Consider the following 23851-nt stretch of genomic DNA (forward strand, 5'->3'; position numbering starts at 1 on the left):
TTAGGCCCGAGACTTTATATTAATGCTTCTGCTATATTTTTGTAGAGCTTGCATGCCAATAGAACTTATGCTTTGTTTCTGGAACTATCTTTTTGGAAAGCAAGTGCTTTTTCTAATACATATAAATATGGGTGAGTGGTACAAGGAGCCACACTCATCCCAGGGGAAATTCAACCCACTCTTGTATCGACGATAACCTCTATTATATTCTTCATCTCTCTCTTATTTATTCTATTTGGTTTATTAAGGTTTATGCTTTTAATTTGTGCAAGTTTCTGTTATGCTCTAATTTCTGTGTTGAGAAATTAGAGTTTCCTTCTCTAAGTGTCTTTAGGTCCTGACATACATAGTCTCTAAAATGTCCCAAACAACAAATGCAGAATAATAGACTTTTGAAGATAAATAAATTAATGCCAAAGCTTATGCATCATTAGAATCCCATATTCTTTGATTAGTAGCATGTGCTTGTGTCTGGGTCTATTAGCCCTGACCCCATCAAGGTGCTTGTTTCTAGGTCTATAAGCCCTGACCCCCCTGACCCCATCAACAAGGAGGAAGGTTGTGGGTGGGGTAGATCACTCACAACATGATGTGTTCCCCCATGCCAAAACCCAATATCTCAATCATCTCGAGATCTTAAGCATCACCATGCCAGAAGCCCCCCACTCCACAGGAGGGATCATGTAACATGATTAAGATTCATGTCATTTCCACATGTCTTTGCCACTTGGGGATCTCAATCAAGATACTAGCTGATTGAGATCCACATCACTACCACTTTGGGGATGTCGGTTGACATACATGTAATGGCCACTTTTTTCTAGATCATGTTATGTACTATAATGGCATGTGTAAGATTCCTCCCCAACCTCTCAAGATGTCCAACATCTTCCCCCGTAATCAAATCCCTCTTCAGAAATATAAAAGATCTTGTTTCTACCAGGAAAATCTTCTAGAGAGTGGTAATTCAATTTTTAAATATTTTTGGATAGAAAAATATCTCATCTTATTAAAATAAGTTCCCCTGAAATAGAAGTTCAAAAAGATTTTCAAAAGGTGCATTAGAAATTAAGTATAATTTGTTCAAGAGGCATTATCCTAGGGGTGAAGATTTTTTCGAAATTTTAAATTAAGGTTCCTATGGACCAATAAGATTCATCCAAATGTAGGGAGGAGATACATAGAAGAATAAAAGAAAAATCCCCCAAAAATGAGTAAATACTCACATAAGATGAAGAGTTGACTAAGGACAAGGTTAATAGTTAAAAAAGAGAGATATTTAGGTGAAATGATGCATTTTTGACACCTCAGTATGGGGGAATTCCCCTCATGAAGGAGACACCTATTTCACATGCTTGAATGAGTTTCAAACTCCCAAATAATGAGATATTTTTATCTCCTCTCTCCTGTTTCAACAACTAGATCCAAAAAGTGAGCAAAATTGACCCAAAAATGGTCAAAAATTGACCAAACTGATCTAGAAAATTCTAGAACCAGTTGCCTTGGTTAGAAGCTTACTTTTTCCTATAAAAGAAGCCCTCCCCTTTGTTGAAACTCAATAGTGTTTTGCATTGTTACCCTGCCTCTCCCAAGTGCCAAAAACAGTGAAGTTTACTCATAATAATTCATTAGTTTTTGACCTTCCCTCATCCAAAAGATTGGTGGCCACTCTTGTTTCCAAACAAGAGTAGAACCCTCAAACCATCAAAGGAAAGCTCTCAAATTCCTTAGTAAGTTGGAGATTCTTCTCTTTTCCATTTATTTTATGGTTTTTATGGTTTTTTATGCTTTTTGTCTTCTCTAAAATTGCAAATGATGTTATGCCTCATTGAAAAAAGGCATTCCCCTCTCTTCTTTACTAAATCCAACCATTCTTATCCTAGATGAATGATTAATGAATAAAATCAAGTTTTTCATAATGTTTCTCTTTGATTGTTTACATTAGAAGGATTTAAATACTCATGGTGATCTTCTAATTAATTTTAGTGAATTAAAAATTGAAAAATGGTCAGCCATACAAAGGGGATTATGGTGAAATTTTCAAGAAATTAGTGAAATAAATTTCATCTTTTAATAATAAAAAATAGTCATCCCCATTGTTAGAGTATTCTAAAAGTGTCATTTTCATTCATGCATAGAAAGATGCATATTGATTAATTTTTTTATAAAAGAATGATTTTCAATAGAATTAAATTCTATGAAAGATACTTATTGATTTTTATTATGAAAGTGTTACTTTCTTCATTATGGATTTCTATGCATGAAAGTATATTTTTTTTATTACAAAAGTGTTACTTTCATCATATTGATTTTATGCATAAAAGAATATTTTTTTAATTATAAAAGTGTTACTTTTATCATTATTGATTTTTATGCATAAAAGTATGCATAATGTTGGAATTAGGGTTGCAGGAAAGCACACAAAGCTTGGAGAAGAAGAAGCAAGAATGCACACAACACACCATGTATTAGATTGTGTCAATGTACAAAAAGATAAGTTAGCCCTAGAATAATGGGCGTATACAAGCAAGGGAAAAGAGTACCCCGGCGGTCCTAAGTGTGTTCACACACATCACTACCTATATATATATCAACAAATCCCCCTTGGGAGTGATGGTGTGAATGAGAGCTGGCACTCATGTATAGGGGAGTGCCATGCCCGAAGTAGATCAGTCCACAAAGGGGAGCAAGCCCAAAGCTTTGCGGAAAGCTTCGAACTTCTCACGACGAGAAAGCACCTTTGTGAAAAGATCGGCGAGGTTGTCGTGTGTTGGCACATAGGCCAAGCTGATCTCTCCTACTGAGAGTCTCTCCCTGACATAGTGATAATGCACCTCAATGTGCTTTGTGCGAGCATAAAAAATTGGGTTTCTTGCAATTCCCAATGTGCTCTGACTATCAGTGAAGATAGAGGTGGCAGACTCCTGTCCAACACCCAAGTCAGCCACCATAAGTCGTTTGAGCCACACACACTCAACCGTAGCTGTGAAAGCTACCCTGTACTCAGCTTCACAACTAGAAGTGGTGGCCACAGTAGGTTGCTTCTTGCTCAACCAAGATATGCATGAGCTACCAAGCATAAAACAAAAACCACTTGTGGACACTCTTGTGTCATAGCAACCAGCCCAATCCGAGTCCAAAAAAGCATGTAAATCTGGCGGCAATGATCCCCCCTTGGGATAAAACAACCCAAGATGTATGGTGCCACTCAAGTAGTGAAAGATGCATTTAACTGCCTTCCAATGCTGAGACCCTGGGCTATGCATAAACCTGCTCACCTGTGAGACTGCAAACTGAATGTCCGGCCTCGTAATGCATACATAAATGAGGAAACCAATAGCTGTCTGATAGAGTGTGACATCAAAGTGATCTCCAGCATCATGAAGACTCAACTTCAAACCTGTCTCCATTGGAGTAGCAATAGGCTTGCAGTCTTCAAGGCCAAATCTTCGCAACAATGTCTCAATATACTTTGCCTGACACAAAGCAATACCTCCATCACACTGCTTAAATTGTATCCCCAAATAATGATGCAAATGCTCCAAATCTGACATCTCAAAAGAGGTATTCAAATCAACCTAAAAATCAGCAATATGACTCTCATTTGGTCCTGTGAGCAGCATGTCATCGAGACAGAGAGTAATGATTAGATGTACATCATCCACATGTTTAACATACAAAGTGCTTTCTGTTGGACTATTCTGAAAACCATGTGCAGTCAAATATGCATGTATCTTTTCATACCAAGCTCATGGAGCTTGCTTTACACCGTATAAAGCCTTTTTCAACCTGCACACTTTGTTTTCCTGCCCTCTTTGAACAAAACCACGAGGCTGCGATACATACACCTCCTCATGAAAATCTCCATTTAAGAACGCAGTCTTTATGTCCAACTGATGTACATTCCAACCATTATGAGCTGCCAATGCAGAAATGCTACGAATGGTAGTCATACGACAAGTGGGAGCAAAGGTCTCATCAAAATCAATGCCTTTCTCTTGAGCATAACTCTTTGCAACAAGTCTAGCTTTATAGCGATCAACACTGCCATCTGGCTTTCGTTTCAACTTAAAAACCCACTTACATCCAATGGCCTTTTTACCAATAGGCAAATCACACAGACCATGTACCATTCTGCATTATAGCATCATATTCACTTTGCATTGTAGCCAACCAATTTTATGATTTTTGTGCCTCATCAAATGAAAGAGGTTCTTCCTCTTCACACATACTAGACATAGCCAAAGCATAACAATCTGATGCATAAGAGGCATGCTGAAAACCTGAATGAGTACGACTAGATATAGGTGTATCAATTTTACTATCACGCAAGGTTTGCACCAGCCATTTAGGCATACCTCTAGCCTGCTCATTTTCAGCCCTATCCTCATGAATTACATCTTGTAAATCTGTAGCAGAAATAGGCTGATCTATGATGTCGTTTGAAATCTGCATAGGCTGAGTATTTACCTCATTTAGGACTTACATTTGAATTCCCACCTGTAAATAGAGGCAATAACATATCAAATACATCCTGTGAGCTCACACCTGTCTCTTTGGTGCATGATAACAAAGGCTGCATAGCATCTTCCACAAAAACAACATCTCGACTAATCAAGATATGCTTTGACTACGGATGATACAATCTGTAACCCTTGCTCTCAGCACTGTAACCAACAAAAATGCATTTGATAGCCTTATCATCCAATTTTCTACGTTGTTGCACAGGCACTAAAGCATAGGCCAAGCAACCAAAGACACGCAAGTGACCAATAGAAGGCTTCCTGCCACGCCAAGCTTCATATGGAGTAATAGACTGCAAGGCCTATTGAGTACATATGCAGCACACATGACATAGCCTCAAGCCAAAACGCATGTGGCAAAGCTTAGCTCTTGACCATACATCGTGCCATCTCCATGAGTGACTTGTTTTTCCTCTCAGCAACACCATTTTGCTGAGGGGTGTACGGCACTGTACATTGGTGTTTTATCCCACGACTAGCCAGAAATGCATCAAACTCTTTAGACATGTACTCCACCCCTCGATCAGAACGGAGGGTGCCCACAGTACAATTGGATACATTTTCAACCATAAGAATAAACTATTTGAAGCACAAAAACACTTCGGACTTTGCCTTCAGTGGATACACCCATGCATGCCTTGAGTAATCATCAATGAAAGTCACGAAGTACAAGTGTTTACCAAATGACGGAGTTTGCATAGACCCACATACATCACTATGTACAAGTTGCAATTTGCGAGTGGCCCGCACAGGACCATCCTTTGGAAATGCAGAATGCTGCATTTTGCCCAAAATACAGCCTTTACAAACATGTTTCAATGGTGCCTCAAGAGGGGGCAATGAAGCAACCATATCAAATTTTTACAAATGTAGCAAACTAGCAAAGTTCAGATGACCAAAACGAGCATGCCATAGTTTTGCATCTGAAATTGCCTTTTCATCAGAAACTGCATTTGTTGAATCTTCCACACACTTGTCATAAGAATTGAGCCTATACAGCCCACGAAACAAGGTGCCAGATACAATAATCGTATCACCAGAAGTCAAATCATGAACAGTACATCTGTCATCCACAAATTTGACTACAAGTCCAAGTCTAGCAAGCACAGAGACATACAATAGATTCTTCTTTATCCCTGGCACATACAAAGCATCTGAAAGTGTGAAAGCGCTGCCATTTGCAGCAGTAAGTATAATTTTACCAATGCCCTTCATTGGGTAAGAAGCATTATTGGCACATGTAACAGTACTCCCATTAGGGACAGCCTCAAGACAAGTGAACATATCACGATGCGAGGTAATGTGTTTATAGCACCACTATCAACATACCAAACATCAGAGTCAACAGAAACTGCCAAACATGCATCATGTACAGATGGGTCATACTGACAATACACGCTAAACACCCATTCTATATCCTACACAACATTTACAAAATCTGTATTTGTAGAAGCATCCGCTATTGTGGCTGCATTTGACTCTTTCTTCTTTGCCTCTTTAGCCTTTAGCTTAGGGCAATTCTTAATGACATGATCATTTGCCTTACAATAGTTGCACTTGATCTTTTTCTTGCCTTTATCAAGAGCCTTCTCAGACCTATTGCTGCTACCTGTGGAAGGAGAAGAAGTTGTAGACCTGCTAATAGGAGAAGAAACAGTGGAAGGGGCTGCCTTACCACTTCTTCTCTGCTGGGCACTTCTTCTCTGCTGAGCAGCAACAAATGCCTGATCAAATGCACGTGATCAAATGCACGCTGCCTAGCCCTATTTTGCCTGGACTGCGCTTCTTGCAAGAGCTTGTTGACTAAAGTATCATACTTGACAACATCAGGTCTGTCCTCAGTAACAAGTCTCCACGTGGAAGCAAAAGTCTGATATGACTCAGGTAAAGCATCAAGAATAGTTTGCACAAGAGAATGATCAGTAATAATCTCACCTGCAGAAATCAATTATTCCTTGAGATCTTTAATCTCAGCAAGAAAAACATTCATGTCATCATCTTCCTCCATAATCTTCGATTCTAGCTCTTTACGCAGGTAAGAGATTTTTACCTCATTATGACCTGCATACAAACTAGCTAGAATATCCCAAGCCTGTTTTGCTGTTTTAGCTGAACAAATATGTGGGGTGATGTTACATTTGACAGAAAGTGCAATCAAGGCATGAGCCTGTGCATCTTTACCATCCCAACGAGCTTGTTCAGCAGCAATGGGTAAAATAGCAGCAACAGTAGAGCTGCTAGAACCTGCAACATGGGTAAAACATCAGCAATGGGTAAAACAGCAGCAACAGTAGAGCTGCTAGAACCTGCAACATCCTCAACAGATCCTACATCCACAGAACCTAGACGTACATCCATACCCTGCACAATGTTCCACACTCCTTTTGTAACCAAAACATGCTGCATCATGTATGCCCAAAGTGGGTAGTTGCTATCTCCATCCAATTTGTCATCAGCAGCAGCAGATAACATGCGAAATACATCATTGCTGTTATCAGCCATGGCCACTGATTGAAACTGATGCAAAAGCTACCTGTAATGATGCAAAGACTGAACAGAAAACAACTCATGCTATGTAGCACGATCCACAATAGAATATGTATGCCTGTTTTGCAGAAAACTACACTGTCGAAATTTCTCAATCGGAGAACGTGAGTCGTAGGGTGCCGGCGGCGTAGCCCTGGGAGCCGATGCCTGCTCTAATACCAATTGTTAGAATTAGGGTTGCAGGAAAGCACACAAAGCTTGGAGAAGAAGAAGCAAGAATGCACACAACACACCATGTATTAGATTGTGTCAATGTACAAAAAGATAAGTTAGCCCTAGAATAATAGGCGTATATACAAGCAAGGAGGAAAAACCTCCTAAAGAGGGAAAAAGTGCCCCGGTGGTCCTAAGTGTGTTCACACACATCACTGCCTATATATATATCAACACATAAAAGAATATTTTTTTATTATAAAAGTGTTACTTTTATCATTATATATAAAAGAATATTTTTTTTATTATAAAAGTGTTACTTTTATCATTATTGATTTCTATGCATAAAAGTATGCATAAAAGAATATATTTTTTATTATAAAAGTGATACTTTTATCATTATTGATTTCTATGCATAAAAGAATTTTTTTAATTATAAAAGTGTTACTTTTATCATTATTGATTTTTATGCATAAAAGAATATTAAAAGTGTTACTTTTATCATTATTGATTCCTATGCATAAAAGATATTTTTTAATATCAAAAGTGTGATTTTCATCATAAATGATTTTTATGCATAAAAGATATTTTTTTATATCAAAAGTGTGATTTTCATCATAAATGATTTATATACATAAACATATGCATAAAAGAAATTCTTTCATGATAAAAGAGTGATTTTCAACATAAATGATTTTTATGATGATAAAAGTGTGACTTTCATCAGAATTTGATTTTATGCATAATCAGATGCATATAGAATCTTTATAATTAAATAAGGGTTCTCCTTAATCCTCTGTTTAATTTTCACAAAAATTAGAAAAAAAGAATAAGTAGATAATCTTTGAGAAGAAATGCTATCGTTTCGTATTCACTAAGATTGTAATGAGAAAATTCAATTAAACTATCGAAGTCGGAGATCGAGATACATGATTATTTTATTCCTCCTAAGAAATTCATGTTTTAGGAATCTATAAGCAAATATTCGTCGAACGAAATTTAGAAAAAGAGAAATTAAAATAGTACCTTTCGAGAAAGATAGTTTAGGAAGAACCTTCCCAGACCCAAACTCTGTTCAGACTATTGACCAAGAACTAATTCCTTCGTCAATTTCAATCAATGACGATGTGCCCAGTTTAGGAAAAATATACTCAAATCTCCCACCGAATCTGAAACTAAGCTAAGACTTTTGATTTTGAGCTAAGGATCAAGTTAACAGAATTCGAGGAATTCTGTTTGGAATTCAGACCTAGATCTAGAAGTATTGGGATACGGATTTAAGATTATTCATGGTTTTCAAACAAAATCAAAACTTGTATAGAAATCCTATTTTCTTAAAGGAATGTCTTACGCCAGAATGCTAGAGGGAGCATTTGGCATATGTTTATCTAAGGGAAGTTCGGTTGCAATAGCTGGCGGGGACAGCTCATGCGGCAAAAACCTGCCCAGGTCTTGACCAGCCGGGGTATGGTGAAAAATGGTGTGCTTCCGGTACGATGGACGAGGGTCGACGAAGCGGTCCCTGAGTGAAGTACCATGACACCTAAGGAGGATCCTGGAGGGTTCGGACCAGGTGATGCACGGGCTCGCAGTGCTTAGGACACCCATTCGTATGTCGAGGAAGATATATATATGTGTATGTTGACAAAGTGATTATTGTAATCTGTTACTGGATCTCGTTTGCTGACCAGCTAGTCCCAACGGAGAGTCCAGAGTGGTACTGTTTTTGTGAAACAAGGGATTGAATGGAAATTTTGAATTATGAAATCTGTGATCATATCTGTTTTGTCAATGGCCAATAGCTGGCTTGCAAACTATTTGTATAGATGCATTTCAATGGTTTCCTTATGCACGTATTCAATTATCTATAAATTTGTTAATCTTGGACTAATTCATATCATTCTTGTTAAGCATTCATTACAATTTGCTTGATTGCAGAAAGATTCAAAACTATATGGTTTGTTTGTTGGGTATCTAGCAAGATTTGTCAATTCTTGTATAGCAATAGAATCCCTTGGTGTAAATGGTAACACATTGACTTGCCAATGATCTTAGTTCAATTCTGAGAGGGATTGTTACATCTTTGAATTTTCTTGCCACAAGATCAACTTGTTGAACACTTTTACTTGCACAGAAACAAGAAAATCAATAATAGAATGAAGTTTAGGATAAAGATCACTTTTACTGATGTAAAGTTTTACGCCAATCTTGCTTTAAACATTTAAGTTCTTCACTCTATACTATTTTCTTGATAATCTTTATGGATTTTCTTCATAATCTTTGCATTGACTATCATTATTTCAAGGAACTCTGTATAGTTACATAAAACTTTGTACAAACTTCAAGAAACTGCGTAAATTTCAATGAACTAGAGTAATCTTTCATTTTTTGCACAGAATTTACAACTGTTATAATAATGTGCACCAGAATTATGTTTTGCTTAGCAATCTGCACTCTGCACAATAATTTGCATAGAAATTTAAAAACTACACTACAATCTGCACTTTGCACAAAAATTTACATGAAAATTTGAAAATTGCACATCAAACTTTGAAATTGTTATGGAATTTTTTGTAAAACTGCTTAAGAAACCATCTTCTTGTAAATCTGCTCTAAGAACTCTAAAATTTTAGAAAATAGAACAGAAATAGAGGTTTAATAGATTAATAATTGAAACTGTAAGCTCTTTACGTAGGATAATGCAAGAAAATCTCTCAATTTTGGTTGCTAACATCTTTGTAAACCTTAATTCAAAAATCAAGAAAATCAAAATCAAGAAGAACAAGAAATTCAAGAACCAAACCCTAAATTGAATTAGGGTTCAAAAAATAGTGTTTAATATAAATTTGAAAATGATTAACATGTTGGAATTAGGGTTGCAAGAAAGCACACAAAGCTTGGAGAAGAAAAAGCAAGAATGCACACAACACCAAGTGTATTAGATTGTGTCAATGTACAAAAGATAAGTTAGCCCTAGAAGGATGGGCGTATATACAAGCCGGAGGAAAAAACCTCCTAAAGAGGAAAAAAGTGCCTCGGCGGTCCTAAGTGTGTTCACACACATCACTACCTATATATATATCAACAAATCCCCCCTGGGAGTGATGGTGTGAACGAGAGCTGGCACTCATATATAGGGGAGTGCCATGCCCGAAGTAGATCAGTCCACAAAGGGGAGCAAGCCCAAAACTTTACGGAAAGCTTCGAACTTCTCACGAGAGGAAGCGCCTTTGTGAAAAGATCGGCGAGGTTGTCCTGTGTTGGCACATAGGCCAAGCTGATCTCTCCTGCTGAGAGTCTCTCCCTGACATAGTGATAATGCACCTCAATGTGCTTTGTGCGAGCATGAAAAACTGGGTTTGTCGCAACTGCCAATGCACTCTGACTGTCAGTGAAGATAGAGGTGGCAGACTCTTGTCCAACACCCAAGCCAGCCAAAAGCCATGTAGCTGTGAAAGCTGCCCTGTACTCAGCTTCACAACTAGAAGTGGCCACAGTAGGTTGCTTCTTGCTCAACCAAGATATGCATGAGCTACCGAGCATGAAACAAAAACCACTTGTGGACACTCTTGTGTCATAGCAACCAGCCCAATCTGAGTCCGAAAAAGCATGTAAATCTGGCGCCAACGATCCCCCATTGAGATAAAACAACCCAAGATGTATAGTGCCACTCAAGTAGCGAAAGATGCATTAATGCTGAGACCCTGGGCTATGCATAAACCTGCTGACCTATGAGACTGCAAACTGAATGTCCGGCCTCGTAATGCATACATAAATGAGGCAACCAACAGCTGTCTGATAGAGTGTGACATCAAAGTGATCTCCAGCATCATGAAGACTCGACTTCAAACCTGTCTCCATTAGAGTAGCAATAGGCTTGCAGTCTTCAAAGCCAAATCTCCGCAACAATGTCTCAATATACTTTGTCTGACACAAAGCAATACCTCCATCACACTGCTTAAATTGTACCCCCAAATAATGATGCAAATGCCCCAAATCTGACATCTCAAAAGAGGCATTCAAATCAGCCTTAAAATCAGCAATATGACTCTCATTTGGTCCAGTGAGCAGCATGTCATCGACATAGAGAGCAATGATTAGATGTACACCATCCACACGTTTAACATACAAAGTGCTTTCTGTTGGACTATTCTGAAACCCATGTGCAGTCAATGTATCTTTTCATACCAAGCTTGTGGAGCTTGCTTTAAACCATATAAAGCCTTTTTCAACCTGCACACTTTGTTTTCCTGTCCTCTTTGAACAAAACCACGAGGCTGCGATACATACACCTCCTCATGCAAATCTCCATTCAAGAACGCAGTCTTTATGTCCAACTGATGTACATTCAAGAACGCAGTCTTTATGTCCAACTGATGTACATTCCAACCATTATGAGCTGCTAATGCACAAATGCTACGAATGGTAGTCATACGACAAGTAGGAGCAAAGGTCTCATCAAAATCAATGCCCTTTTCTTGAGCATAACCCTTTGCAACAAGTCTAGCCTTATAGCGATCAACATTGCCATCTGGCTTTCGTTTCAACTTAAAAACCCACTTACATCCAATGGCCTTTTTACCAATAGGCAAATCACACAAAGACCATGTACCATTCTTCATTATAGCATCATATTCACTTTGCATTGCAGCCAACCAATTTTGTGCCTCATCAAATGAAAGAGGTTCTTCCTCTTTACACATACTAGACACAGCCAAAGCATAACAATCTGATGCATAAGAGGCATGCTGAAAACCTGAACGAGTACGACTAGACACAGGTGCATCAATTTTACTATCACGCAAGGTTTGCACCAGCCATTTAGGCATACCTCTAGCCTGCTCATTTTCAGCCCTATCCTCATGAATTACATCCTGTAAATCTGCATCAGAGATAGGCTGATCTATGATGTCGTTTGAAATCTGCATAGGCTGAATATTTGCCTCATTAGGACTTACATTTGAATTCCCACCAGTAAATAGAGGCAATAACGTATCAAATACATCCCGAGAGCTCACACCTGTCTCTTTGGTACACGATAACAAAGGCTGCACAGCATCTTCCACAAAAACAACATCTCGACTAATCAAGATACGCTTTGACTACGGATGATACAATCTGTAACCCTTGCTCTCAGCACTATAACCAACAAAAATGCATTTGACAGCCTTATCATCCAATTTTTTGCGTTGTTGCATAGGCACTAAAGCATAGGCCAAGCAACCAAAGACACGCAAATGACCAATAGAAGGCTTCCTGCCAGGCCAAGCTTCGTATGGAGTAATAGACTGCAAGGCCTTAGTGGGACACCTGTTGAGTACATATGCAGCACACATGACAGCCTCAAGCCAAAACGCATGTGGCAAAGCTTGGCTCTTGACCATACATCGTGCCATCTCCATAAGTGACATGTTTTTCCTCTCAGCAACACCATTTTGCTGAGGGGTATACGGCACTGTACATTGGTGTTTTATTCCACGACTAGCCAGAAATGCATCAAACTCTTTAGACATGTACTCCCCCCCTCGATCAGAATGAAGGGTGCCCACAGTACAATTGGATACATTTTCAACCATAAGAAAAAACTGTTTGAAGCACAAAAACACTTCGGACTTTGCCTTCAGTGGATATACCCATGCATGCCTCGAGTAATCATCAATGAAAGTCACGAAGTACAAGTGTTTACCAAATGACGGAGTTTGCATAGGCCCACATACATCATTATGTACAAGTTGCAATTTGTGAGTGGCCCGCACAGAACCATCCTTTGGAAATGCAGAATGCTACATTTTGCCCAAAATACAGCCTTCACAAACATGTTTCAATGGTACCTCAAGAGGGGGCAATGAAGCAACCATATCAAATTTCTGCAAACGCAGCACAAACTAGCAAAGTTTAGATGACCAAAACGAGCATGCCATAGTTTTGCATCTGAAACTGCCTTTTCATCAGAAACTGCATTTGTTGAATCTTCCACACACTTGTCATAAGAATTGAGCCTATACAGCCCACGAAACAAGGTGCCAAATGCAATAATCGTATCACGAGAAGTCAAATCATGAACAGTACATCTGTCATCCACAAATTTGACTACAAATCCAAGTCTAGCAAGCGCAGAGATAGACAATAGATTCTTCTTTATCCCTGGCACATACAAAGCATCTGAAAGTGTGAAAGTGCTGCCATTTGTAGCAGTAAGCATAATTTTACCAATGCCCTTCACTGGGTAAGAAGCATTATTGGCACATGTGACAGTATTCCCATTAGAGATAGCCTCAAGACAAGTGAACATATCACGATGCGAGGTAATGTGCTTTGTAGCACCACTGTCAAAATACCATACATTAGAGTCAACAAAAACTGCCAAACATGCATCATGTACAGATGGGTCATACTGGCAATACACGCTAAACGTATTCTGTATCCTGCACAACATTTGCAGAATCTGCATTTGTAGAAGCATCCGCTATTGTGGCTGCATTTGACTCTTTCTTCTTTGCCTCTTTAGCCTTTAGCTTAGGGCAATTCTTAATGACATGATCATTTGCCTTACAATAGTTGCACCTGGTCTTTTTCTTGCCTTTATCAAGAGCCTTCTTAGACTTATTGTTGCTACCTGTGGAAGGAGAAGAAGTTGCAGACCTACTAATAGGAGAAGAAACAGTGGAAGGGGCTGCCTTACCACTTCTTCTCTACTGCTGTTGGGCAGCAATAAAGCGGCTTGATCAACTGCATGCTGGCTGGCCTTGTTTTGCCTAGACTGCGCTTCTTTCAAGAGCTTGTTGACTAAAGTATCATACTTGACAGCATCAAGTCTGTCCTCATTAAGAAGTCTCCACGTGGAAGCAAAAGTCTGATATGTCTCAGGTAAAGCATCAAGAACAGTTTGCACAAGAGAATGATCAGGAATAATCTCACCTGCAGAAATCAACTGTTCTTTGAGATCTTTAATCTTAGCAAGAAAAACATTCATGTCATCATCTTCTTGCATAATCTTCAATTCTAGCTCTTTACGCAGGTAAGCGATTTTTGCCTCGTTACGACCTGCATACAAACCAGCTAGAATATCCCAAGCCTGTTTTGCTATTTTAGCTGAACGAATATGTGGGGTGATGTTACGTTTGACAGAAAGTGCAATCAAGGCATGAGCCTGCGCATCTTTACCATCCCAACGAGCTTGCTCAGTAGTGGGTAAAACAGCAGCAATAGTAGAGCTGCTAGAACCTGCAACATCCTCAACAGATCCTACATCCACAGAACGTGGATGTACATCCATACCCTGCACAATGTTCCACACTCCTTTTGCAACCAAAACATGCTGCATCATGTATGCCCAAAGTGGGTAGTTGCTGTCTCCATCCAGCAAGACAACATGCGAAATACATCATTGGCCACTGACTGAAACTGATGCAAAAGCTACTTGTAATGAAGCAAAGACTGAACAGAAGACAACTTGTGCTATGTAGCACGGTCCACAATAGAACACGTATGCCTATTTTGCAGAAAACTGCACTGTCGAAATTTCTACAGAAAATGATAGAAAATGACGAAAACACCTGTACAGAACTTGAAATGCAAAAACGGAGCCCGAAACGACCTCAGATGCAAATTCTGAGAACGCGAAGCTCTACGGGCAAATTTGCAGAGTATAGGGACCTGGAAGCGCTCGTGAAAGCTCACCTCAATCGGAGAACGTGAGTCGGAGAGTGCTGGTGGCGTAGCCCTAGGAGCCGATGCCTGCTCTGATACCAATTGTTGGAATTAGGGTTGCAGGAAAGCACACAAATCTTGGAGAAGAAGAAGCAAGAATGCACACAACACAAAGTGTATTAGATTCTGTCAATGTACAAAAGATAAGTTAGCCCTAGAAGGATGGGCGTATATACAAGCCGGGGGAAAAAACCTCCTAAAGAGGGAAAAAGTGCCCCGGCGGTCCTAAGTGTGTTCACACACTTCACTGCCTATATATATATGGCAACATAACAGAAATCTCTTTGTTAGTCTTATCAAACAAAAAAATAGTAAATTTGAAAATTGTGTGAAAATCAATTTTGAAAATGATTAATACTTATCACTTCTTAGGTAAGGATTTAAGCCAAAGGCTCTAATTTTAGGGATTTAAGCCAAGAGCTTGGATGCCAATTGGAATGGAATGAATCATAAAGCTCAGATTAGAGACAAATTATCATAGATTAATATAAAATTAAGGATAATCTCATACAATGGCCATGATGCCTAAGTGAGTTAACCTCCCACTAAGAGGATGGAAAAAGTCTTCCATAGGCCTAGGTTGAAAGCCATGAGGGTCCAAGAGTCATGAGATGACCAATATCAAAAGATATCAAAAAGTATAATGATCAAAAAAGGTACAATGTCTATCATCCCTATGCCTCATATAGGGTCCCCTAAAGGTACACATGTAAATGTCCCTAGGCCCAAGTGCCTAGGTCCCATCCCCATGTGCATGTGCACCCAAACCTACTACTTCATTACATGTGGAGTTCCCATCTAGAGTAAATTTGAGATTCTCTTTCATGATGTGTAAGAAAAAGTTGTCCACTATAGCTAATTTGACTTGCATTGGTTTATCCTTTTTCTAGTTCATCTCTTACTTTCATAAGCACATAGGTGAAATGAAAGAAGTACTTCTTGAATCAATCAAATTTGTAAACTACTTACATTGATAGTTTGTGGGTGCTTGAATAATAGAAAACTTTGATTTTGGTCTTGTTGCTTACCTTTTAATTATATTCTTCCAAGTCAGCAATAATGAGACAGCTCAAGAAGCAGCTGGCTGAGCTGAAAAAATCCTTCTTTGATTTCCCCAATTTTGGGATAGAGGCCCTTGATAACTTTAGGCAGGAGCAAAAAGACTTTGGTTACTTTGAAAAGATGTTGGTCTTTGGGAATGAGAGCCCCGCGACACTTTGCATTGCATAAGTCATAACTAAAGGTATTTTGACATTCACACGACATGTCCTAGCTATTACTAGCATCTGTAACATCTTCGTCCTCTTTTGGGCTGTTTCAGGTATTTGGGAACGTCCTATATTTTGGGAATCTTGGTTCAAATTTTGAATTCTTTTTCTCTTTCATCTTTGCAGGGTTTTTTTCTCACCCATCGTGCATGATGATCTTTTTGGAACAATCAGGGATATTCTTTTAGTCATCTTTTGTAAAATTAAATATGCATAAGGGATCTTTCACATGTTCAAATAAATGTATCCATTGTATCAATAAATATGGATGCTGCCAAGAATGGAATAAATGGCATGCGTTGAGCACAAAATCAAATAATGATCCGTTAACACCTAAAGTTGAGTGTTAAAAAGTCTTCTTGATCCCACTACTAAAGGATATGCACTTACATCAACTATGCTAATCAATTGTTAACCATTCATTGGTAATCATCACTTCATTTGGTTGTTGACATAAAAATGCTAACACTGTATATTTTACGTATGTGATGGTTTGACATAATAGGGAATTACACAGACAAATCACTGTATCACTAGAGTGAAGGCTTAGCCCAACAACACAATGTAGTAGCATACTCAGTCCTCCCTCTCTACTCTCTTATTTATCTCGTATCTCTCAACCTTTGGATAGTTTCCCTTACTTCCTTTGCATCTTCCCGGGTACTACCAGTTGGCAAGATCAGTTACAAAGTTACAAGAAAGAAGATTCCAACCCAGGAGTTTGTTGCCCAATGGATATACTAGGTGGTGAGGCTGGTGCAGCAAGGCTGGGTGGTGGCGGCCACTGACAATTGGATTGCCACCAACACCTGGCGATCACGGTGGATGTTGCCCCAGTAGCAAAGTCCATAAGAGTTTATTGGCGTTGCTATCCAATTTGAAGGAGCTCAAACCCTGAAGTTTTGAGTGACGACCTTTGCTTGGTGGAGACATCATTGGATGTCTCGACCTTAATCTTGTGCAACTAGAACCACTTCCTTCTTGAAAGATCAAAAATTTTGTATTCGGAATCCGAATTTGAACTCGACAAGGCCTGATTCAGCCCCCTTCTTCTAGTTCTCCGTCTATGGAAAATCCTCCTGAAACAAACTTGATAGGCTTGTCCTGAGCATATCTGGGCTCATAAACCCTCTTTGTGCTACTCGCCCAGACGTGCCCAATCCCAATCTTTTCATTTACAAGACAGAGTTGTACATCAATGGGCTAAGCCTTGGCATCTCGATACCTTTTCCTAGTCCTTTTCATGCTATCTTGGTCTTCTTCTTCCACCCTGACTCCATTTCCACCCATATGATGGCTTGCCTGTTGGTTCTGATATGGAGTTTATCCTCTCTTTCTACCAAGTAACTCCGTTGGCAAGGGGCACTAGTAGTCTTGCTCTGTGCATGAGTTGTTGCCTCCTCATCGGGATTCTCGTGTCACAAGATCTCACCACTTCCCCACACTGCTTGGGATCCAAATGAGGGGCTTATTCTTTGCACTAGCTCTTCTGCCACGAGCTATTTTGCCCTTGTTTCTCTGCCTAAGACACATCCAACTGGTTCATAAATTCTCCAATGTCATCCTAGTTGGATGGTCTCACAACTTCTTCTTGCTTAGTGTTGGCCGTCCGTCTGCCACATCAACGATTCTTGGGATATACGTTAATGGTCATCGGATGATCCTCAACGGGGCCATGAAGACGTAGAACATGTCCGGCGGAATGCTCACCCTACCATGTAATCATATGAGTTGTTGTAGCTGTACAGTCTTGTAATACAATCTTGTAACAGCCGGGCATTACAGTCGAGAGGCATCTTGTAACCGTAGATTCAGAAGAGGAGAAGTGGGAGAGGAAGAAAGAGGCAACGTCTTACGCAGCTGTGTATCTTTTTGTATCTGAATTAGAAGAGAAGTACATTGTCTCCTTCTATGCATCACTTATGCTGTCAGAGTGAGAGAGTGACAGAGAGAGTGTTGTGCGCAGCATCTTTTGTGTGTGTAGATCAGCAGTGTGAGGCTTAGGTCAATCAAACCCGTGGGCACCATGCATTGATGGATCTTCAGCCCGGACTGATTCCATCTTGCTAGTCAGATTGACCACCGACACTTTGGCGATCCTGTTGGGGAAGTGGAAGCACTCGGAGAAACATAGGAGGCTCTCTATTTACACCCCTCAGTGTGGCATTCTGGTGCAAGCTTTGGGGGGCGGACAGGAAGAAGCACTTGCACAAACCCTTGCAAGGCGATTCCTAATCAACAACCTATAACAATAGCTACCCAAGTAGCCTACTCCTCTCGGGCTAGGCAACGTGCAACCTCTATGTCCAATGGCCAATCAGGGAGGCAACCACAAGTATCTGACATATAAGGGCAAGAAGTCTGAGGACCCTCACATGCATGTCACAAAGTTTGAAGCAGTGTGGAGGGAGAATCATCCTTGGGGGAATGTAGTTGATGAAAGGAAGAGGGATCAGTTCCAAGCTACATTCGGGGATTCCAACAGAATGGTTGTCACGACTATTTTACCACATTCCAAGAACTGAAAGAAGCATTCCCACGAGGTTCCAAACAGTCAAAACACCTTCTGAGCTGCAAGAGAAGCTCAGGAGCCTGAGGCAGAAGTCCCTACCGGTGGATGATTATGCAGCAAGGTTTTGCACACTACGTGCAAGACTGACCCAAGCAGATAGGCCATCTGAGGCTATTCTAGTGGACTGGTTTCTACATGGCCTACACAAGAAGATTAAACCAACCGTGGCTACAAAATAGACATTGCAGTATTACAAGGGTTTGATGAACTAGTCAAGGCAGCCACCAAGAGGGCAGAGAGGAACATGGGCTTGGAAAAGAGGTCCAAGAAGAAAAAGAACAAAAAGAATAATTCATCAAACAGTGACTCAAGCAGTGAGTCAAACACAGAGGAATCAGATAGTGAGTCAGATGCTGAGGAGGAACCCATGTGTAGCAAGAAAAGTAAACAAAAAGGCAAGAGGGATGAGGTGGATGTCTTGGCGGCCAAGAGAGTTGTTGAAAAGTTAGCTACAGGCTCGGGCAAACACTCCGGCATATCAAACTATAGACTTGGTGTGTTCTGTATGATCTGTAAAAATGAGGAGCATCTGTGAAAGAAGAATGCAAGATGCATCCAAACTTTCATGGATGTGATTGAGAATTGTAGATATAACGGAAGAAGTTGGGCAGCAACAGCAGTGAATGCAGTTGATGCAGTGGATCCAATGGCTGTTGTGCTGATACCATAGAGGTCCTACTACAGCCAAGGGTTTGACAGAGGAAGGGGCGGTTGACAACAGCAGAATGCATTCCAGTGCTTCTACTGTCGGAAGCCAAGACATAGGAAAACTTAATGTCCGTTGTGCTTAAAACATCAGTAGGAGCTCGTGAACATGGTGGAAATTAAACAATTGGATAATGAGTTGGCTCAAATGGAGGCTGTTTTGTCACCAAAATCCAAAAGGGAAAGGAAAAAGAAGATGCAACAGAGCATATGACACCTGAAGTGGTGGGGCGACAGAAGAAAACCCCCTGAATTGGGAGGAACAGAGGAAGGTCAGGGATCAAGTAGTCAAAGAAGTGCAAGATGCACAAGCCAAGGGCAAGAAAGAGACCGCACAACCCGGTCAGGGTCACATGAAGACTAGGGGCACCTCGAATGAAGCAATTAGACATAAGAATGCGATGATGTGAGAAGATGATCCTCACGGGACACAAATGTCCGAACAAATCAGGGAACAAGGAAAGGGAGTCTCTCCAAGAGGGACTGACCCAGCACACCAACACTTAGAAGAGGCGGAGTCCTCAGAAAAAGCTGAAGGAAGAAAGAGGAAAGAAAGGAAAAGTGCCCACGAGGCAGCAAACTAAATAATGAGGAGCAGTATGACCTGTGGGGGAAGACCTCAAAACCATGAAACTAGACATAACCCTCAATCAGCTACTACTGCTGGCACTAGTGTGCCTAACTACAGGAAGTAGCTCATCAAGAAGCTACTGAATCCCAAGAGATGAACGAAAGGCTCTGATCACTCACAGAGCGAGTTGAATCAACAGAAGAAGAAGAATGTTAGGCGCGGTGGAGACAGAGAATGTTCCAGAAGTAGATAAAGTGGTGATGCCTCCCAAATAACAATACATCTAAGGGGAAAAGAAATCAGAGGAGCCATTGTAGATGGTGGGTCATGAGTGAATATGCTTCCAGAATCAACAATGAGGGAATTAGCAATCACCAAGCTCCACCCAGCTCCATTCTTGGTGCGCATGGCCAATCGAGCAGAGTGAGGCCGCTCGGACTTGTCCGAGGAGAACAGATCACTGTAGCTGGATGTAACTTCCCCATTGTGTTCTTGGTACTCCGATGGAGGGCAACTCCGAATCGTATCCCATGTTGGGTAGACCATGGATAAGATATGGAAAAATCAAACATGGCTGGCTGAAAGAAAGCCATCAGGAGGGGAAAGAAGAAGATCAAAGTTAACACAGTAGATAAGGTGGACATAGATTCGGCAGTCAGACCATTGCATGCGGAAGGGTTGAACCTACTGGACGGAATAGAAGAGGATGAGGAGGAAAGAATAATTAGAGAAAATCCAAAGCTGATTTCATTATTTTAGCTAGATGTGAAGGGAATAATGGCAAAATATATAGTAGATACATTCATCAATGTGCAGACAATAGCACAAAAGCCAAATGAAGATGTGGACCCCAAGGAGGAAACATCCCGAATAGCAGAAACTCAACATGTAAGATTCCTCCTCATCTTGAATAATGAATAAGCTTTACTTCAATCCCCTGTAATCATTCCCTGTTTTTGAATACAAGAAAATATTATTTTTCCTTGTTTTTACCTACTGAGATAAAAATTTATAGAGAGTGATAATTCAATATTTTGGATATATAAACTCTACACATATCAAAAATATGTTTCCCTAAAACAGAAAATCAAAATAAATTTTCCAAGGTGCATTAGGAATCAATTAAAGATGATTTAAAAGACCTTAGCCTAAGGGTCAAGATTTTCTGAAATTTTAGGATTATGGTCCAATTGAGGTTCCTATGGACCAATAAGATTAATCCAAGTGTTGGGATAAGATAAATCCAATGAATAAAAGAAAATACCCAAAAATGAGTAAATGCCCTCATAAGATGAAGAGTTGACTGAGTACAAGATTTATTAGTTAAAAATTATGAAATATTACTAAAAAAATAAAATATTTTGGAGTAATCATACAATTTTGACACCTTGGTAAGGAAAGGGGAAGCCTTCAAGGAGGTGCCTATTTCACACATGTGAATAAGTTTTAAAACTCAAAAATATTAAGCTATTTTTATCTCTCCTCTCTCTTAGATCAAACCAAATCAAAAAGAGAGCCAAACTAGTCCAAATCTTGTCCAAATTCAGCCAAATTGAAGCTGAAAAATTCTAGAACTTAGTTGGACTCAATTAGTGGCCTCCCTCACCTATAAATAGACCCTCATTCTTTTGTATTCTCATCTGTGAACTAGACCATGCCAGTATTACCTTAAAATAAGTATATTTTGTGTTATCCCCTAAAAATCCTCTACATTTTGGAGAGATTGGAGCTTCTCTCTCTCTTCAACCTTCCTTGGAGCTTTCCTCAACATACTAACTAATTGATTGGTTGGGGGCCTCTCCTAAGAATAGAGAATCAAGAAAAACAAAAGGTATATTGTGACTATGGTTTTTTCTTAATCTTCTAAATGTTTTTCACTTCTTGACCCCTCTCAAGCTTGAGAAGTATTCAATTGAATGGTTTTTCAATGCAAATGAAGCTCTCTAATGAATTTTAATGATTAATCACATAAAGTTTACATTTATGCTTAATTTAGGATGTTTTTATGTATATCTCTGTCCTCCCCAAAGAATGGTCATTCCTATGACCAATTCTCAATTCAAATGATGCTTCTCATGGAGCAATTCCTAATTCTAAAATCAAACTCTATGCTAGTCAGGCTAGAGGCCAAAGAGATGGCTTTTTTATGCTTTAATGTTACATAAATTATGGTAAACTTAGGAATTAAGTCCATAAATTGGATATTGATCCAAATGATAGTTACTCTATCATAATCCTATTACTAAGTCTTATTCTTTTAGAAAATATTGAAAATTATCAGTAATAGCAACGGAGCTATGGCAAAATTTTTAAAAATTAACACAAATCATTTTTATGCATAATGTGAAAAGAGGACTTCCTACCATATTCTAGGATTAGTCATCCTATGTTAAATGAATAATTCTTGTCATATCCATGGAAAACTAATTTTTAATGTTTATGTATAAATAGTTAATTAGAGAAAAATAGAAATTATTAGTAATTTTATTTTTATGATAAAAGAGGAATTTCCATGATAATGGAGATCCATGTATTCCAATGGATACATTCATTCACATCATCCCACATCATTCTCACATTCATTCACATCATCCCACATCCATTCACATCATCCCACATCCATTCACATCATCCTACATCATTCCCACATTCATTCACATCATCTCATCATGCTACATCAATACCAAATGATTAGTAGCACATTTAACCTAATCTTTCTCAAAAATAATTTCACCAGAAAAATAATCATCAAGTAGGCTCAACCATGCGAGTATGACGTGTGTATCCTTTTTGCCATCATTTTTTTGCCATCATAATCCTGAAAAGTAAAAGCTTTCACATCAACCACATTAAAAGTATAGTTACTCTACTTTTTATACTGACAGGATTTTTCTAAGTCTCAGCCATTACTTGGCTCAGTTAAAGACAACTTTTCTCTACTCAATTTAGTTAAGTCTAAATTTCGATTCTCTTTTGGACAAGAATTCCGAATTCCTTTTGTCCTAGGGAATCTAGGAATAAATCAGTCACAATTATTCACATTCATTCAACTAAGCATGTTTTTGGTCTTTTTCTAGGAAATCCTTTTCCCGTTCAGAATGTACCCCAAGATTCTATTTTTTAGAGAATCTAGACATATACTTCGTAATTCCAAAAGTTAATTATGTTTGTGATTTCCCTTTCTGATTAAAATTTTATCCATGATTTCACGATGCATTCCCATGAATATTTCCTCATTCTTATCCCAATTTTCCCAAAATAAAATATACTCACCATATTCTTCTTTTTGAATAAAGAATTTATGCATACGATCTCTTGGGATTTACAAAATCAATCATACCCATATTTCCTCTTTCAGCTTAAACACTAATTAATTTTTATCTACATGAATCATTTCCAAAATTCTCATAAATTAAATGAATCTAGAAATTTGTGCATAACCTTCTTTATTTTTCAGGCAAATGAATAATGCTCAAAACTCCACTTTTAGCATAAAATTTATTATGCATAAATTCATTCTCTAATGATATAAATTTTTCCATAGCTTTTCCACATTTTCTAAGAAATGATAGTACTCAAAATTCCACTTTTGATATAAAAGTTGTTTATGCATAAATTCCATTTTCTAATGATAAAGATTTTACCATAACTTTTCAATATTTTCTATGAAATGAGAATACTTAAAATTCCACTTTTAGTATAAAATTTAATTATGCATAAAATTAATTTTTTTAATAATAAAAATTCTACCATAGTTTTCTCGCATTTCTATGAAATAATAATACCCAAAGTTCCTCTTTTA

Source organism: Cibotium barometz, chromosome 12 (genome assembly GCF_041138505.1).
Source record: "Cibotium barometz isolate CiBa-2024 chromosome 12, ASM4113850v1, whole genome shotgun sequence".
Taxonomy (NCBI): Eukaryota; Viridiplantae; Streptophyta; class Polypodiopsida; order Cyatheales; family Cibotiaceae; genus Cibotium; species Cibotium barometz.